This window comes from Lactuca serriola, chromosome 5 (genome assembly GCF_051521515.1).
Source record: "Lactuca serriola cultivar US96UC23 chromosome 5, Lser_US96UC23_V15, whole genome shotgun sequence".
NCBI classification, from domain to species: domain Eukaryota; kingdom Viridiplantae; phylum Streptophyta; class Magnoliopsida; order Asterales; family Asteraceae; genus Lactuca; species Lactuca serriola.
This window is the reverse complement of record NC_136412.1, coordinates 116,100,088-116,119,174: the sequence shown is the minus strand read 5'-3', so window position 1 is coordinate 116,119,174 and position 19,087 is coordinate 116,100,088.

The window sequence follows — 19,087 nt, the reverse complement described above, 5'->3', positions numbered from 1 at the left end:
ATCATACTTGGTAAAACAGTTGATAGTGTAATAAATCCTTGTGCATGCGGGTTATCAATCACATGTGATTGATATGATAACTGGCATGTTTTAACTTGCATTCCCCCCCCCCCATAAAACCATGTAAAAACATTTAAAAGGTTAATTCTGGGGTATGAACTCACCTATTGTAAGCGGATCGAATGAAAGTGCTGGTTGGGTGCTCGGTTCCAAGTAAAGACTTGAACACACTTAGTGACCTGTTAACATATGATGGCATATGTTTACATACAATTAGTAAATATAATACTAATTTAAACACGTATACGCATCCTAAAATGCGGAAACACTTTGGTCAAGTGTTAGGAGTGTCCCGGGTAACATCTAAGGGTGTGTATGGCCTAGATAGGGAGTTTACTCTTCAAGAGTAAACTCTTTATAGAGTTTACGGCCCTAAGACCTTATCCCCATGAGTTTACAGCCGTAAACTCATGGATGGTGTGTTCTTTAATGCATTAAGGTCTTATAACACTTGTGGGATTAGGCTAGGTTCAATTATAGGGCTTATGAAGGGTTTGAGGCTTTAAAATGGTACATTTAAGGAGTTTACGTCCCATGACAACTCCTTGAGGAGTTTACGACCGTAAACAAATGAGTTTATGGTAGTAAAATCATGTTGGTCCATTTCTTTTGTTGTTTGGTGGTTCTAACTCATGCATGTAAGGTTCTAGTCACTTTTAGGAGCTTAGGAAGGTGTTTAGGGCACTTAAACACCTTGGAAAGGTGTTTTTTGTCTAAGGAGATGTTCTTGGGGAGTTTACTACCTTAAACACATGAGTTTACGGCAGTAAACTCATGTTATTCCATAAATCATGTGTTTTTGTGGTTGTAGGTTAAGCATACGAAGTTCTAGGTCCAATTCCAAGCTCTACAAAGTGTTAAGGGCACTTTAACACCCTTTGGGGGTGTTTATGGTCTAAGAATGGGTGTTTACGGTCCAAGAACCTTCTTGGGCCGTAAACTCAAATGTGACACATATTTGTATGCTTTGGTGCATATCATGAAGGAAAATAAGGTTCTATGCACTCAAGGAAGTTCATGGAAGCTCTTGGAGGTGTTTGAGGGGTAGTTTAACACTTAATACAAGTGTTTATGGTCCATGAAGATGGTTTTACGGTCTAAGGATGTTCCTAGACCGTAAACTCATGTTTACTCCCCATTTGGTCCGATTTTCGTGTTCTAAGTCCTTTCGGGTAAGCCTCTAAGCCATTGCTAAGCATGAGAAGTGTTCGGGAGGGTTTTTGGTTATCAAACCCACTTCCAAATGGGTTTACGGTTTTGGGAGGCTGCCAAGACCGTAAACTCATTTTCTTGGGGTTTTTGGATGATTAAGTCACGAATTTCCAAGCTAGATAAGTTAGATAACAAGCTAGGAAGGTTTACTTACCGATTTGAGGCTCGGAGGGGCGATTTTTGACCAAAACCCGTTTGTAGAGAGAGAAAGTAGAGAGAGAGCCTAAGGTGGGAAAAAGGTGGGAATGAAACCCACTCCACCCTTATATAGAGTGGGGTTTATGGCCCGGTTGGGGTTCACCTGACACCAACCGTGAATGGGGTTTTTCACGACTATCCTTAATCACGACAAATTTTAAAATTATACCGCCTTAATTTTGGTTTGTTGATGGATATTAATTAAAATGTTACAACAGGTTTAAATCCGGTAAAAAATATTTTCGGGATAAATTTGGCTAATTTTTGACGTAATTAATTTAGACGTTAATTTCGACGTTAAAACTAACGGAAATTTTTGGGTTGTCACATGCATGATATTTATGGTATGTGGTATTTTGGGGGAACTCACTAAGCTTTGTGCTTACGATTAATTTATGTTTCAGGTACTTCTGGCTCCAAGGAGAAGAGCTCGGGATGACTACATCACACACACCATTGAGATTCTGCTATGATGTTTTACTTTGATTTATGGCAAATTGATACATTGGTTTTATTCAAATGTTTGGATGTTATAGAAAAAATACTATTTTATCTATTATTAAATCGAAATTTTTGGGACCATATTTTGGATGTTTCAGATATCTGTGGGCCCCTCGATGATTTGATGTCGAGATCTAAAGCGCTTGGCGAAGCCTGGACTGAATTGATGTGTTCAATTAATAGTCTGATTTCAGTCGTCAAAAATCAAAAATCAGGAAGCAAAACTTGGACAATGAGATTGATTATAATCCCTGTCTCAAGTCTGTATGATATCTTGTAGAGCGGAAGAATATTTGATCACTTATCTTAGGACACGTAACTTACTGGGTCAAAGTTTGACAATGGCTTTGAGAGATACAATTTGCTAATCAATTTTTGAAGTTATATAGGCAACTGAAGTTATTAGACTTATCCAAGTGGGATACTATTAGATTAGGTGTCTAAGTCCATAACTATAACTAGTATATACTTAAATTGATAATAGCATAGTCCTTTTGGGTTGCCCTCAAAACTAGCAACTCAACAAGATGACTTTTGGAGAGAGAGGTTGAATTTATTATTTGATTAATAAATTGAGATAATTAGTTTATTAATTTATTCTGAAAATAATGTATTAATTAGAAATCATATTATTTAATTAATAATTAATCATAAATTAATTTTAGGATTAATTGAATTAACTAAAAGTACAGGGGATGTTTGGCAATTTATTGAAAGTTGAGGAAAGGAGCCCATGGACCTCATTGGATGAGGTGGAAGAAAATCACTTGGTCAAGCCCAAGGAATTTCGTCCAAGGCCTTGCATAAGGAAGGGAATGGGCTGCTTGGTCACCAAGCAAAGGCATTAGGGTTTCCACCTTAAACCCTAGCTTTGGCACCAAGATACCTCAGCTATATAAAGGCCTCCCTAGCACATAATTTCTTCCATGCCTTCCCTCCAAGAGCCTTGGATGAAATCCTTGTCCCCTCTCTCTCTCTCACTCTGCATAGTTTTCCTCGTGCTAGTGTTGGGTGTGAACCATTAGAGGCACAACATTTGTGGTGCTTACTTTCTAAGCTTCAACAACACAAGGATTTCATTGTTATTGTTATATAACAATCAAATGCATGTTTTTCTAAACCTATATCTAAATTTTGAAAATAACATAGATCTCCTAGGGTTTCCCAATTGATGTTCAAATGATGTATGTTCAATTACAGAAAACATACATCGGGATAATTAGGATTGCATACACATATATGTTTTTGTTTGTTATGCTCGAAACCCTTCACCTTGGGCTCTAAAACACCATCGAACACTCGGGTCACTTAAACTATAACACCCACATTCAAGAAGTACCAAATCCTTTCTTTCCCAAGGCCCTAATTCTTATAATAACTGATGGTCGGACCACAACCCCGAATAATGAAGCAATTCGAAGCCGAGTATTATATAAGGTAGTTCGCCTCATGAGGCTTCAGCAGCCTCAAAGCGTATATAATCACATGACCCCACTGCATCAAGACTACACCCAAACTCATGATCGATGCATCACAGTATACCACAAAGTCCTCAACACCCTTTGGTAGGTTCCGAATCGGTGCCCTGCACAATCTCTACCTAAAAGTCTCAAAAGTTGCCTAGTGCTCAGGCCCCCAACGGAAGGTGGCGGTCTTCTTCATCAACTGGGTCAAAGGAACCGTTATTTTGGAGAAATCCTTAATGAATCTTCGATGGTAGCCTGCAAACCCAAGGAAACCTTGAATCTCGGATGGAGACCTTGGAACCCCCAACCTCATCACTGCCACAACCTTGGCCGGATCGACTAGGATACCATTCTGGTTGACAAGGTACCCTAGAAATTGCACCTCGCACAACCAAAAATCACACTTGGAGAACTTCGCATACAACTTCTCCTTCCTCAAAGCCTCAAACACCTCTCTCGGATGCTCCTCATGTTGTTCCTGAGTCTTGTAATAGATCAAGATGTCATCAATAAATACAATCACAGACAGGATAGGCCTGAACACGCGGTTCATGAGATCCATGAACACTGCTGGAGCATTGGCGAGCCTAAAGGTCATCACCATGAACTCGTAATGACCATAACGAGTTCGGAAGGCCGTATTCTACATGTCCTCCTCTCTGACCCTCATCTGATGATAACCAAAATGCGGATAAATCTTGGAGAACCAAGATGCACCCTAAAGCTGGAAAAAATATCGTTGATCCTCGGGAGTGGATAATGCTTCTTCACCATTAGCTTATTCAGCTACTTGTAGTCGATACACATCCGATGTGACCCATTCTACTTCTTCACAAACAAGATCGGTACTCCCCATGGTAAACTACTCAAACAAATGAACCCCTTATACAACAACTCTTACAGTTGGATGGACAAATCATGCATCTCTGGAGGTGCTAACCGATAAGGTACCTTGGCTATCGAAGCCGCACCTGGAACCAAGTCAATCTGAAACTCCACATGTCTCTATGTAGGAACTCTAGGAAAATCCTCCGTAAAATCGTCTGAGTATTCCCAAAAAATTGGAACATCATCCACAATCACCTTATCCTTCTCCTGGGTATCTATCACATACGCCACAAACCTAGAACAACCCTGCTTAAGACAACGCCTATCCATTGCTGCCGAACAGAGAGTCGACCCATGCTGAGCACCCTCACCCGTGTATCACCATCTCTCCCCCACTTGGTGTTCTAACATGCACCAATTGACACCCATAATCAATCATCGCCCCATTGGGGCTCAACCAATCCATCCCCACAATGACCTTGCTCTCCCACATGGGTATAGTAACCAAATCAATTTGTTTACTACTCATTGAATAACTTCAAAGTACATCCCCTGTGAACCCTTGACACACGCATAGGATGATCATAGGCAATATCCACCTATAATGGATAATCTAGCTCCCCCAGAACATCGTCAAACCTCTTGCTAAGCACAAGAGATACAAAGGATTGGGTAGCCCCCGAATCAAACAAAACCAATGCAGGAATATCGTTCACAAGGAACGACCCCAAACAACAAAATAGATATATAAGCATGAAAAGCAATATAAATAAAGAGATAAGGAGAAGATACTGTTGGGATTTGGATGTTGCATCTTGGGCTCGTTTATCGTTAGCCCATTTTTGTAACCGATTTGGGCCTGTCCAACCGTGTATTATTTTATTCTAGGGTTTTAGTATTTAACGTGCATGCATGCATCCTTAGGAAAAAACGCTTTTATTATTCTCATTATAGTATTGTAAACCCTAGCTCGCCTCTACAGTGGAAGTTCTTAATCGAGTTCTACTGAGGCGTGACTACTTTTGAATCATCAGCATTATATTGATTATATCTTGTGTTCATTGTCTTGTTTGATATTATTGTTTGTTCTTCATTGATTAACCTGTGAAAGATCTAAACGATCTAGAGATTATATCTCATCAATTGGTATCAGAGCAGGAGGCTGTGTAATTCATACACATCTCTTCTATTGAATAAGTTATTAGGGTTTTCCGCATTGATTATTAATTGAGCCATCATTTCTCATTGGCATATCTCATTAATTGTTGATATTGCCCTAACGATAAATTACAAGTTTGATCTTAAGCAGTTTGTTGATCAAACATTATCACAATGTCTATGGATGATTCACAATCTAATCCGATCAATATCTCCAACAGTATTGGATCGACAACAAGGATTCCAATCTTATATACCCAGGATTATGAAGTATGGACGCATCACTTTCAAGATTATGTAATCGGTTCAGAAGATAATGGCTATTTAATTTGGGAAGCAATCACTGTTGGTCCGTTTGCTCACTCAAGCACTTCGAAAATTGTCAAAACTCAAAAGGAGTACAATCAGCTCGTGAATGATGTGAAAGACATTCCTCAAGACGAGAAAGAGAAGTTTTAGTGCAACATTAAAGCTTTAAGAAAGATTAGGTTTGCTTTACAATCGAACACGTTTCGATTGGTGAGCTCATGCGCTACAACAAAGGAGATTTGGTATAGGCTGAAGGAATTATATTCTACTGATGAAGATCTGGAGCATTCGATTCAAACTCTATTACTTTCTGAATTTGGAGACTTCAAACAGAAGCCCAAAGAGAAACTTATTCAGGCTTTTGATCGATTCAATCATCTTCTTAGTAAGATGATAAAGCATGAGATTGAAAGGAAAGTTATTGAGCAGAAGGTTACCATCATGAATGGTCTTAGACCCGAATGGATGGCAGTTGTGTCTACAGTGAAGGCACATGAACAATTCAAATCCTATTCTCTGGCAAAGCTGGTGGGAATTCTGAAGTCTCATGAAAGTGTTGTGTCAAAGGAAACGAATGTGGTTTCCAGCTTGGGTTCGTTAGATCTAATTTCCAAGGGAAAAAGTACAGTTGAAGAAGAAGAAGAACTAGATCTTGCTGACTATGATCTAATTGGTGAAGAATATGCTTTGATGGTTTCCAATTCGAGAAAGTTTATAGAAAGGAAGTTCCCCGCCAACAAGAACCGAAACTGGTAGGGAAGTTATAGTTCCAAAAAAGTGAAGGAGGAAGCGAAGATGGGTTCTAAGACTGAAGAATCTAAGAAGAATACGAAGATTGGTGGCGACTCAGGTTTCGATTGCCATTATTGTGGAGGCAAGAACCATTTTGCCAAAGATTGCATGTTGAAGAAGACATCAGAAAGGGATGATGAAGACGATGAAGAATTGAACCTCCTAAGACGATTGGAGGAGATCAAGAAAAAGAAATCAGCAACTAACAATAAAACCATGAATGCTTTAATTGTGCAGGGTACCAGTGTTGATGATGAGTTTGGTGGAGTTCAGGTGTGGTCCATAGATTCAGAGGACGAAGAAGTTAGAAAGCCCACTCATGGCAAAGCTCTACTGGTGAAAGAAGAAAAGGTTGAGTGAAGATATTTGATGGTGACGGATGGTGTGTCACAGATGCGAGGATACACAACATATGGTGGACTGGACGATGATAAGGAGCGAGAGGACAGATGTTTCGCTGTGAAACTTGTTAGTGCACGGATCAACGAATGTGATGAGTTGATCAAGAAGGTACAAAATATTCTCATTTCTCTGAAAATACCCATTACAAAGTATGAAAAGGAACTAAATGGATTAAAATCTAAATTTTCTAGTTTAAGTGGTAGTCTTACCTAAACTCGTGTCACAGACTCTAACCTGACTGATTAAATTAGCAGGGTATCGTCGAAGAGTGAGGAGAGGAGAATCTGGATTGAGCAAAAGGAGAAGGAATTAATTAGGTCTAGGGATGAGTCAATCTATTTGCAACGAGACAATCTTAAGCTTTTAAAACAACGAAATGTTTTTTGTTTGATTGTTAAAAGACTATATTTTAATATCACTCAGCTACATCTCGATTGTGAAATAGGAAAGAAGATACATCGCATGATTTTACCCTTCCTTGAGTTAACGGAGGATGAAGTCGATGCCGAAGCTTACAACTGTGAAAATGTTGTATTTTCTGATGAAATATCTCCTGCCTATAAAATTGGTCTTGACAAAATAGAGTCCTACATAAAGTCAAAAGACCATAAGGACATGCTCAAAAATCTGTTGGATGAAAACGACAAACTAAAACTGAGAACTAAAACTAAACAGAGAGTTGACCCACGTTGAGCACCCTCACCCGTGTATCACCAGCTCTCCCCCACTTGGGGTTCTAACATGCACCAATTGACACCCACAATCAATCATCGCCCCATTGGGGTTCAACAAATCCATCCCGACAATGACCTTGCTCTCGCACATGGGTATAGTAACCAAATCAATTTGGTTACTACTCACTGAATAACTTTAAAGTACATCCCCGGTGAACCCTTGACACACGCACAGGACGGTCATAGGTAATATCCAACTATATTGGATAATCTAGCTCCCCCAGAACATCGTCAAACCTCTGGCTAAGCACAAGAGTGCAAAGCATCAGGTAGCCCCCGAATCAAACAAAACCAATGCAGGAATATCGTTCACAAGGAACGACCCCAAACAACAAAATAGATATATAAGCATGACAAGCAATATAAATAAAGAGATAAGGAGAAGATACTGTTGGGATTTGGATGTTGCGTCTTGGGCTCGTTTGTCGTTAGCCCATTTTTGTAACCGGTTTGGGCCTGTCCAACCGTGTATTATTTTATTCTAGGGTTTTAGTATTTAACGTGCATGCATGCATCCTTAGGAAAAAACTCTTTTATTATTCTCATTATAGTATTGTAAACCCTAGCTCGCCTCTACAGTGGAAGTTCTTAATCGAGCTCTGTTGAGGCGTGACTACGTTTGAATCATCAGCATGAAACGAAAGGGAGAAATGTATCCTCTAAATCTCAATCCAATACGAGGGAAACCAGCTGTTTTCCTGCTAACGAAGGCACACTCATACGAAAGTTGGTTATGGCATCGAAGGCTCTCACATCTTAATTTCAAAGATATCAACAAGCTGGTGCTTGGAGATCACGTTCGAGGTCTTCCAGTTCTCAGATTTGACAAAGAACATCTGTGTGCAACTTGTGAAATGGGAAAGCAAGTCGACAAAGTCATCCTTCTATAATTAACACAAAGGTGATAGAGCCACTAGAGCTACTACACATCAATCTGTGTGGTCCTTCCTCAAACGAAAGCATTGGTGGAAACAAGTATATACTTGTTATTGTAGACGATTTCTCTCGCTTCACATGGTTATTTTTCTTGAAGCAAAAATCAGAGGCCTCTGCCAAGCTCAAACTATTTATAAAACAAGTAGAGGTTCAACTATGAAAAGTAGTTCATAACGTGAGAAGAGATAATGGCTTGGAATTCAAGAACAAGGATTTTGAAGACTTTCAAGAAGAGAAGGGAACGACTCACGACTTTTCTGCTCCATACACTCCACAACAGAATGGAATCGTTGAAAGGAGAAATCGTTCCTTGTGCGAAGCAGCCCGAACGATGCTGAACTTCACTTCCTTACCTTTGTATTTCTTGGCCCATGCTATTGCTGCAGCTTGCTACATGCAGAATAGATCGTATTTGAACAAGCGCTTCTCAATCACTCCTTATGAGATCTTGAACAACCGAAAGCCAAATGTGAAGTTCTTTCACGTCTTCGGTTCAAGATGCTTCATCTTCAACTCAAAGGAGAACCGAAACAAGTTTGATGCAAAGGCCGATGAAGGGATCTTTTGGGATACTCCTTGAACTCAAAGGCATATAGAGTTCTGAATAAACATTCAAAGAAGATTGAAGAAACATACTATGTCATTTTCGACGACAACTATGTCAAGAAGTTGAAGGCAACTGAAGGTGTTATGCAAGAAATCTTTCCAAAGTCCGATCAAGTAACGTTGCCAATTTCAAATATTTTCGAGCAATACATGCTTCTTTTCGATGAACCAGAGAATGCTTTTAATTTCGAATCCAAGGCTAAATATAACCAGGTCGACAGCCTGAAGCGAATCATCGACGATGCTGCAAAGAAGATGGCGGAAGAACAACCGAAAGCAACTGAACAGCCTGACTCAAGCGAACCTTCCAGTGATAGTCCTTATATCCAGGGGAGGGTTCATCTCCTCCAAATAATCAAGATTCATCATTCCAGGGGGAGAATCCATCATCATCATCATCATCTCCAACCGAAAGTCAAGCCTAGGGAACGAATCCTGAGCCTGAATAGGAGGAAGTATCATCGTTCGAGGGGGAGAATGAAAATACTAATGATGATCATACTCTATCAGAACTTGAAGAAGAAATAAATGTAGAACTGGATCCCTCTTGTGATCCAAATTACCCTCCTCTCATCAAATGGACCAAAGATCATCCTAAAAGTCAAATTATTGGAGAATCATCTGAAAATGTCTTAACTCGATCACAGCTGAAAGCGAAACAAGCTGCATTTTTCTCTCAAGTAGAATTTTTCATGTTCAACTCCTTCGTCTCCAAAGTTGAACCGAAGACGGTGAATACAGCTCTTGATCATTCTGATTGGGTTCAAGCCATGCAAGATGAGCTGAACGAGTTTGAAAGAAACAAAGTTTGGCGACTTATTCCAACTCCAAAGGATGCTTCGGTTGTCGGTCTCAAGTAGGTTTTCAAGAATAAGATGGACAAGGAAGGAAACGTGATTCGCAACAAGGCTCAGATGGTTGTGAAAGGCTACTGTCAAGAAGAAGGCATCGATTATGAAGAGACCTTCGCTCCAGTTGCAAGATTAGAATCAGTTTGAATCTTTCTTGCTTATGCTGCAAACAAGAATTTCGAAGTCTATCAAATGGACGTGAAGTGTGCCTTTCTCAATGGAGAACTTGAAGAAACGGTGTATGTAGAGCAACCTCCAGGCTTTGTGAACGAGAAGTATCCAGATCACTGCTACATTCTGGATAAGGCAGTATATGGCCTGAAGCAAGCTCCCAGAGCATGGTATGAAACACTTACTTGATTCTTAAAAATGTCCAAATTTAAATGAGGTTCGGTTGACCCAACCTTATTTCATAAGAAAGAGGGTAACCACCTTATGATAGTCCAAATTTAAGTTGATGATATCATCTTCGGCTCCACGAATCCCAGCCTAACAGCTGAATTCAGGAAGTTGATGGAAACTAAATTTGAGATGAGCTCAATGGGTACGATTCACAAAGACATTACTTACCAAGTTTGGGATTTTGGGCGACTCAAAGGTGAAGGTTCCTATGGTGTTTGGCACCAATCTGACACCATCATTGGAGAAACCGGCTGCTGACATGACACTTTATTGTCAGATGATTGGGTCACTGATGTATCTTACAGCTAGCAGGCCAAATATTATGTTCTTAGTCTGCTATTGTGCCCGATTCCAAGCTAACTCACCCGAACCTCACTTGCTGGCAGTGTAGAACATCTTTCGCTATCTGAAGCGAACCACCTCTCTCGGTCTATGGTATCCAGCCAACTCAGGATTCTTTGTCCAAGCATTCTCAGATGCTGACCTAGGGGGATGTGGATTGGATCGTAAAAGCACTACTGGAGGATGCCAATTTCTTGATGGCAAATTAGTAAGCTGGCAATCAAAGAAACAAACATGTGTTTCTCTCTCCACATCCGAAGCTGAATACATAGCCGCAGCATCATGCACATCTCAGGTCATTTGGATACAAAGTCAACTTAGAGACTATGGGTTGAACATGAAGAAAATCCCACTATATTGCGACTCCGAAAGTGCAATTAGGATTTGTCATAAACCAGTGCAACACTCTAAGACAAAGCACATAGCACTGCGGTATCACTTTATCAAAGATCATGTGGAAGATGGTAACGTAGAGATTCATTTCGTTAGAACCACTAATCAATTAGTAGACATCTTTACTAAGGCTTTACCTGAAGCAAGTTTCAATAAGATCCTACAAGGCCTAGGAATGATGGAAGCTGAATCTGTACCAAAATCGCCTTAGCTTCATTAAAGGTTGGAAGCGAAATAGAGCGAACGCTCGGTCTATTTCGTGTTTGGTTCACCCGGGAACCAAAATGAACCGAACGCTCGGTCTATTTTGGGTTCGGTCATACTGAACTCGGTTCACTTTATTTTTCTCAAAGGAATTTTGGTTGTATTCTTTTGTACACACTTTTACATACTCATTTTTATGTTTTTCTTTTCATTTTTGTTCTTTTCATAAAATCCAAAAATAATTTTCTTTTTGTTTTTATTTCTTTTACTTTAGAAATTTTTCACAAAATACAAAAATATTTTTCGTTTTATTTCAATTTTCTCATGTTTTTCTATGTATACAAGTTAATCTCGATGACGAAGTTGAAGAAGGTATAAATTCTTTTTTATGTATTAGTTAAGTGTCCCTGGAAGCATGTTGCTGCATATCGACCGAAGCCTCTCTAGATTTTGAGTGAAGCCTTAATGAGGTGATTTATACAAATCATGTTTTCCCAATTAGGCTGTTAAATTCACTCTAATCATGAGCTACCTTACTCTTCTCATATTGAGCTTAGAGTTTTCTGCTTGGTCCTACTTTTATAGCAGAGGTACATTCGGCTCCTTAACCACCTACATCATTTTTCTCCATCTCACTTCGTATCATTAATGTAACCCTTGAGACTCTCAGCAATTGCCACTGAGGTTTATGGTTACACAATTTTTGTATTTATGATCTTAGTCTCGTGTTACTATGTACTAAGTGAAACCCAAAATTCAATACCCCTAATGGATTGACGGTGAACAATTACTATGTTCTAGCTTTCACCAATGAATTAACAAAACCACTCTATGTGGTGTTACCATGAAATCTCATTTCATTTTGAGAGATCCTTTTGAAATTGTCTATCACCAAGACTTTTTCTTCCCCAAGGATCCATTTTATTTTATTTTTTTTTAGATTTCTTATTTTCAACAAGTCACTGAATACATGTCAAACCTACTTGTTCAATAGGCCACATTGGTCTCACAAGTACTTCATTCTCTTTCGGTCTTATATCAAGAACCGAAACTTGAATTGAAGCGAAAGCCACCATTACAAGCCTTATATATAAAAGATGCCTTTCATTGCTTCTTAAAAAGCACTTGATCGTATTTTAACGGGAAACCTCACAGACACTTTGAAGTCTCTCTTGACTTGAAAGGAAGAGATTCATGCCTGAGATCCACTGCTTTATGTCTTAATCGACATCACAATATCCCACAAAGTTTGATTTATTTCTTTATCATTCACACTTTATGCATGAAAATCTTTGATTTTCCAAAAATCCGGTTCTATTTTGTATAAGCTATTTTTCGTATAGCTTGGGCTCTAAAAGTGTTATGGTGGTTCTCCAATGAAATAATCTGGTTGCCATAGGGTCATGTTATTTATGTTGGTGACGTTTCAGATAAAGCGAAAAGGGTGAGTCAACAGTTATCCAAAAGTTTGGCGATTTGAAAAAGGCGATTTATATGGAATGGCGCGTAAAAATGAAACGTTTTCTCTCTCCTTCGTAATCATCGAGGTTGCCAATTGTCTAATCCCCACTGTATCACGAACCGTTTCATAAAAGACAAGATTTTGGGTTTCTCTCTCCTACTCTCACGTATAAAAGGTTTCTTCCAATCAACTTTACTCTTTTACCGCTCTCAAATCTTCTAAAGCAACAGACGATTTATTTCACTATTCATCATCTTCTGTTCAAGACACCTCTGTACACTCCACTCTTCTGACCATCAAGCCTCAAAAAAACCTCTTGGTCGATCTAACACCGTTCACCTATGAAACCTACATGATGCAGGTTGTGGAAAGCCTCAGATACTCTCCTCTTGTCGACGCTCTCTCAAAGGTGGAATTGGTTCCCATGTCCTATCTCTCTCATATCCACTCAACTGCCCACTATGACAAAGTTCCAGAGAGAATCCACTTCGACATTCACAACGAGAAGACCTCGATATCCAAAAATCGATTCTACACACTGCTACGTCTTCTTCATGAACCCACCATGGTAAACCCTGGTTCCATCACAACTGGTCAACTGTTCTCAATGTTCTACAACATGGGGTACACTAAAACCCTAACCACAGTGACGAAGTTCAAGAAATCATGCCTTCCCCCACAATGGAACGGCCTCTTCACTCTCTTGTTCAAAGGTCTCTCAGAGCGCAGTGCTGGATCAGACGGGGCGAGTAAATTGTTCATGACTATCCTTTATGGGTTGTACAATGGGGTACATCTTGACTATGGTTCAATCCTATGGCAACAACTTGTTCAAATCTTATCCTCCTCTTTTCGCCATTCTGAAGTCTCGTGTGGCAGGTTTTGGTCTATTGTCATGAAGTGGGCGATGGATCGTTTTCATGTCCCAATCATGGAGGACTCGCTTCTGTGCTCCATCGCAACATTCTATACAACGAAGATTATTGTCACTGATCTGTCAAAATTTTCGTTTATTGGATCATTTCCGGCATCCATGTATGCTTGTGTGCCTGAGGTCAGTCAGGTCATTCAAGAGTACAAAAAACTTCCTTCTTCGGGTCCAAGGGAACTCACACCCGCTATGATTCGCTCTATAGAGGAAGCAGATAAGCCATTAAAGAGGGGAAAGAAACAAGAAAAGCAAAAAGAAGCAAGGGTTACCAAATAAGCTAGGAAACAAACTCCAAGGAAGCGAAAGTCAGAGAAGACGGCTCCTTCCCAGCCTAAGCAGAAGAAAACCAAAAAGCCAGCCCGGAGGCTTATCCTTTAATCTTCCAGCGACTCAGACTCTGAGTATCTTCCTACAGTCCACAAACAACCTACTTCTACTGCATCTGAGAGCGAAAGCTCTGATGATAAGGTTTCGGTTCGTGGTGATACTCCACCTAGATCGCCTACACCTGAGGTACCCGTTCGCTCCCTAATACCTTCTTCTCTACCTGCTTCCATTCCTATCTCCTTACCTCCCACTTTCCTAATTATCACATCACAACCCACTTCTACCATTCCCATTCCCACTCCTCTCTTCTCTGAAGACACAACAAGAACCACCACTGGAGTTCAAACCAACGTATCTGATACGGGGGTTCGGTCTTCAGTCCCTGAAACAACCAAACCGCTATCTCCCACACCTTCAACCGAAACCAATACTGTCCTTGGTGGTGAAGAAATGGAATTTGATTCTTTCTACTACAGCCCCTACCGAGTTCAGAGTGATGAAGATGATGATGCTCCTGTTACCAAAAAGCACATCAAGGAGCTGAATGACAAACTAGACAATCTCATGGCCTCTTCCTCCTCTCACCATCCCTACTCTGAAGCTGCTATTCAGAGCATGGTTGACACTTTTGTCAAAGCTCATGAAGCATCCATTTCTCAAGCCATAGCTGCAATTACCGCCTCAACCAAAGTCTGTACAGAAGCGACCGAAAAATTCGACAAACTAATTCAAGACGCTAATATTTTCTTGAGTCCTTACAGGGAGCAGCTGAGTTGAACGCTTCTAAAGTGACCAGCTCAATTACCAAACTCGAAGAAGCCTTTGTTGCTGAGAAGCAACACTTTGCCACTCTTCGCCAGGACATTCAAAAAAGATAATGCTGCCCTTTTGTCCTCTCTTACTGAACGTTTCACAAAGCTTCAAGCTGATCTAGCCATGGAGAACTCACTCATGGATGAACTTGCTCTTAAGACTACTCAGCTGAAAACCAAAAATCTCCAACTTTCTCAGGCGAACAACGAGGTAAATCAACTTCGCTCTGAAAGGGTTGTCGTTAAAATCTGTGTCTCAAATGTAAACGCCATTTTATCGAGCGTCCTAGAGGCTCACGATCCTATCCTGACCATCTCGGTTCGACGCCATCTTGCTGACAAATTCCGTCCTGCCTTTGGGATGTTGAGTCACATCGAAGGTGTTTCAGAGACTGTGGTACCTCCGAAACAAGGAGGAGAAGGACTAACATCTTCGTCTGAACCTCCTCCTAAGTCTCAACCTCCTCCTACTACCCAGCCGGAACATGTCACACCCCGAAACCAAAGGCGGAAACATTTTGGGGCGGAGGTGACGTCATGTTAAGTATCACAACCAATGTACATAGTAAGCGTGGTAAACATAACCATTACATTACATAGAAGTATTTACATTTATTTGAAAACCAAGTTATACATGTTTATATATACATCCCAAAATGAACAAAAGTTAAGACGTAACTTCTAAATGCTCCGTCTTCTCCAAAAGATCATGTGGTACCTATCTAATGCGGACCTGAGAATACAAGCAGTTTGAAAATTAGCATAAAACTGGTGAGTTCATAAGCGGTTTGTTTTCTGAAAATGAACAAGTTTCCTTTGGTTTTCTGAAAAAGTTGTTATCCTAAAAAATCCTATATTTTCTTATAAGAAAAGTCTAGTTATCCAATGTTACCCAGTTTGGTTAATAACAGTAAAGTTATCCTAGGAAAAACCCTTATTTTCCTAAAAGTTGGTGGTTGGTTATCGATCCGGAATGAAGTGTACAAGTATCTACCATACTTGTAGTGTTAAGAGAAGTATTTTGAAAACCTGGTTATCCTTGTAAAGTACATTAGTTTTAACACGTATATAAAACTAGTAAGTAAGTAGAAAAGTTTTCATAATCTAAGTTGCGAGTTCCATAACCATACAATAGACTAGATAAGGCTCGAAATGTGGCTTGTATCATTTTATGACTTTTGTCACCCTTGGACCTTTCAGTCCGACTGTAGCTAGCAGCCAGGTGCGGGGTTGTCAATCCCGTATAGATCTATACACTCAAGTCACGCTCTCCCTCCAGGAGATTCTAGTTACAGGGGTAGTCCTACACTCTCGCATCTAGGGGGAGTGTTACCAAGGACGTGTCTCCAACCTTAAGATTAATGAATTTTAAAAGTTTTCCTGTACTCTCGAATCTAGGGGGAGTGTTACCAAGGACACTTAAAAAGTAATAATAATACGGAAAACTCTGTTTACTAGTCCTTCACTCTCGTATCTAAGGAGAGTGTTATCAAGGACAGATCCAAACTGCTGAAGTCCTTCACTCTCGCATCTACGGGGAGTGTTACCAAGGACGTTTCGAAAGTTCTAATCTAATGCTTTTAGCAATAATGATGTGAAAACTCATTTGTGAAGATAAAATACAACATTTTATAATGGGTTTCACAAATAGTTCGAAAATTAACTTTGCAAGTTAAACAGTAGGTTAATACGATTTCCAATGTTAAAAGCATACGAAATATGAAACATTTCCAATAAAATCATAAGTTTGAGTACAAGATTTCCTTGTACTTTTGCTTGTATTACCCCCCTGACAACATTGACAACACGGAAAAAAGTGTAGGGGTATGAACTCACCAGACGAGAAATGTGTCGTTTGGATGCTAAGTGTCAATTTGGGGCTTGATTACACGCGAGGTTCCTATGTAATATGAAGAGATACATAATTGTATCTAATTAGACCTTGAACTACTAATTAGATAAGAATATACACTCTGAGGCACGAAAACACTTCATTTCGAGTGTTAGGAGTGATCCGGGTAGCATCTAAGGGTGTGTATGGCCTAATTAAGGACTTTGCTCTTCAAGAGTAAACTCCTAATGGAGATTACGGCACTAAAACCATATCCCCATGAGTTTACGGCCGTAAACTCATGGGTAGGGTGTTCTTGGGTGCTAAATGGTCTTACAAAACTTGTGGGGTGATGCTAGGTTTATTTCTAAGGCATTGGAAGGGGTTTGATCAACATATGGACCATATAAAGGAGTTTACGGCTGTAAACTAGGAATTTACGGCTGTGAACTCTCACATACTCATTCCTTTTGTTATTTGGTGGTTCTAGGTTAAGCATAAGTGGTTCTAGTCCAAAGTACAAGCCATGGAAGGAAGTTAGGGCACCATTTGTTATTTGGTGGAACCATTCCTTGGGGGGTTTACGGCCGTGAACTCCTAAGGGGATGGTTTCTTTCATGTTTAAGGCCCTTAACACATTGGTGGATGGTTCTAGACATTATTACAAGGCTTATGAGGTGTTTAAGGGGCATCTTAACACCTTAAAAGGTGTTCACGGCCAATGAATGAGGGTTTACGGTCCAAGCATGTTCTTGGGCCATAAACTCATGTTTACCCCTCAAAAGTTAAGGTTTTGGTTCTCTAAGTCCAATCTTGTAAGCCCCTAAGTCATATCCAAGCTCTAAAAGTGATTTGGGAGGGTTTTGGGGGTTCAAAACCCCATTTATGTGTGTTTACGGTTTGGGGCTGTTCCAGGGCCGTAAACACATGTTCTTGGTCCTATTTCATGATTTAAACATGAATTTGGAAGCTAAAGATGATACACTATGAGCTAGGATGGATTTCTTACCAAATTGGAGCTTGAAATGGAGTGAATTTGGATCAAGATTGAGTTTGTAGAGAGAGAGTAGTGAGAAAGTGTGAAAAAGTCTCAAATGAGGTTCACTCAACTTTAAATATGGTTAGAGTTTGAGACCCGGTGGAAATCTACCCGATACCGACGTTAAACGGGGCTTTTGGTCGTACTTGATTTAGTTGTTTGTAACCCGACGGGATAAAACTAAAAATTTTCCAAATAATAATTTGGGGTGTTTTCATGCGTTACTAACGGGTTTGAACACTCACAAGGTCATAATAAACGTCTCAAATTAAATAATCTAATTTAAGATGTAAACAAAACGAATCGATAAAGACGAGTTTTATTGACAAATACGGGTTACATCGATGGAATAAACTTCGGGTTGTCACATTATCCCCCGTTAGAGGGAATTTCGTCCCGAAATTCAAAATTAAGATACAAATCATGGATTTGGAAAGAGATGCGGATATTTCTTATTCATCGAGTCTTCACGCTCCCAAGTGAACTCGAGTCCCCGCTTGGCATTCCAGCGAACCTTCATTATCGGGATGCGGCTTTGTTTCGTACGTTTGATCTCTCGATCCATGATTTCGATTGGTTCTTCCACCAAGTTCAAGTTTTCGTTGATCTCGATCTCATCAAGGGGGATCACGAGGGTTTCATCGGATAGACACTTTTTAAGATTTGAGACGTGGAATACTGGATGGATGTTGCTAAGCTCTTGGGGTAGTCGGAGTTTGTAGGCTACAGGACCGATCCTAGCGAGGATCTCGAAGGGTCCTATGTACCTCGGGTTAAGTTTTCCGCGCTTTCCAAAGCGTATCATGCCTTTCCAGGGTGAGACCTTTAACAAGACATGATCTCCAACCTGGAATTCTAAGGGTTTCCGCCGTTTATCGGTGTAACTCTTCTGTCTGTCTCGTGAAGCTTTTAGTCGTTCTCAGATTTGGATGATTTTCTCGGTGGTTTCACGGATGATCTCAGGACCAGTGAGAGCATTGTCGGGGACTCGACTCTTGGCTAGCTGTGTGTCCCCTACCTCGGCCCAGCACAGAGGGGATCTGCACTTTCGACCGTATAGGGCTTCGAACGGGGCAGCCTTGATGCTGGTTTGGTAGCTCTTGTTATACGAGAACTCGATCAAAGGTAAATGGATGTCCCACGACTTTCCGAAGTCGATGACACATGCTCTCAGCATGTCTTCCAGGGTCTGAATAGTTCTTTCACTCTGTCCTTCTATCTGAGGATGATAAGTTGTACTCATATCCAGCTTAGTTCCAAGAGATTTCTGAAGGGACTGCCAGAACCTTGA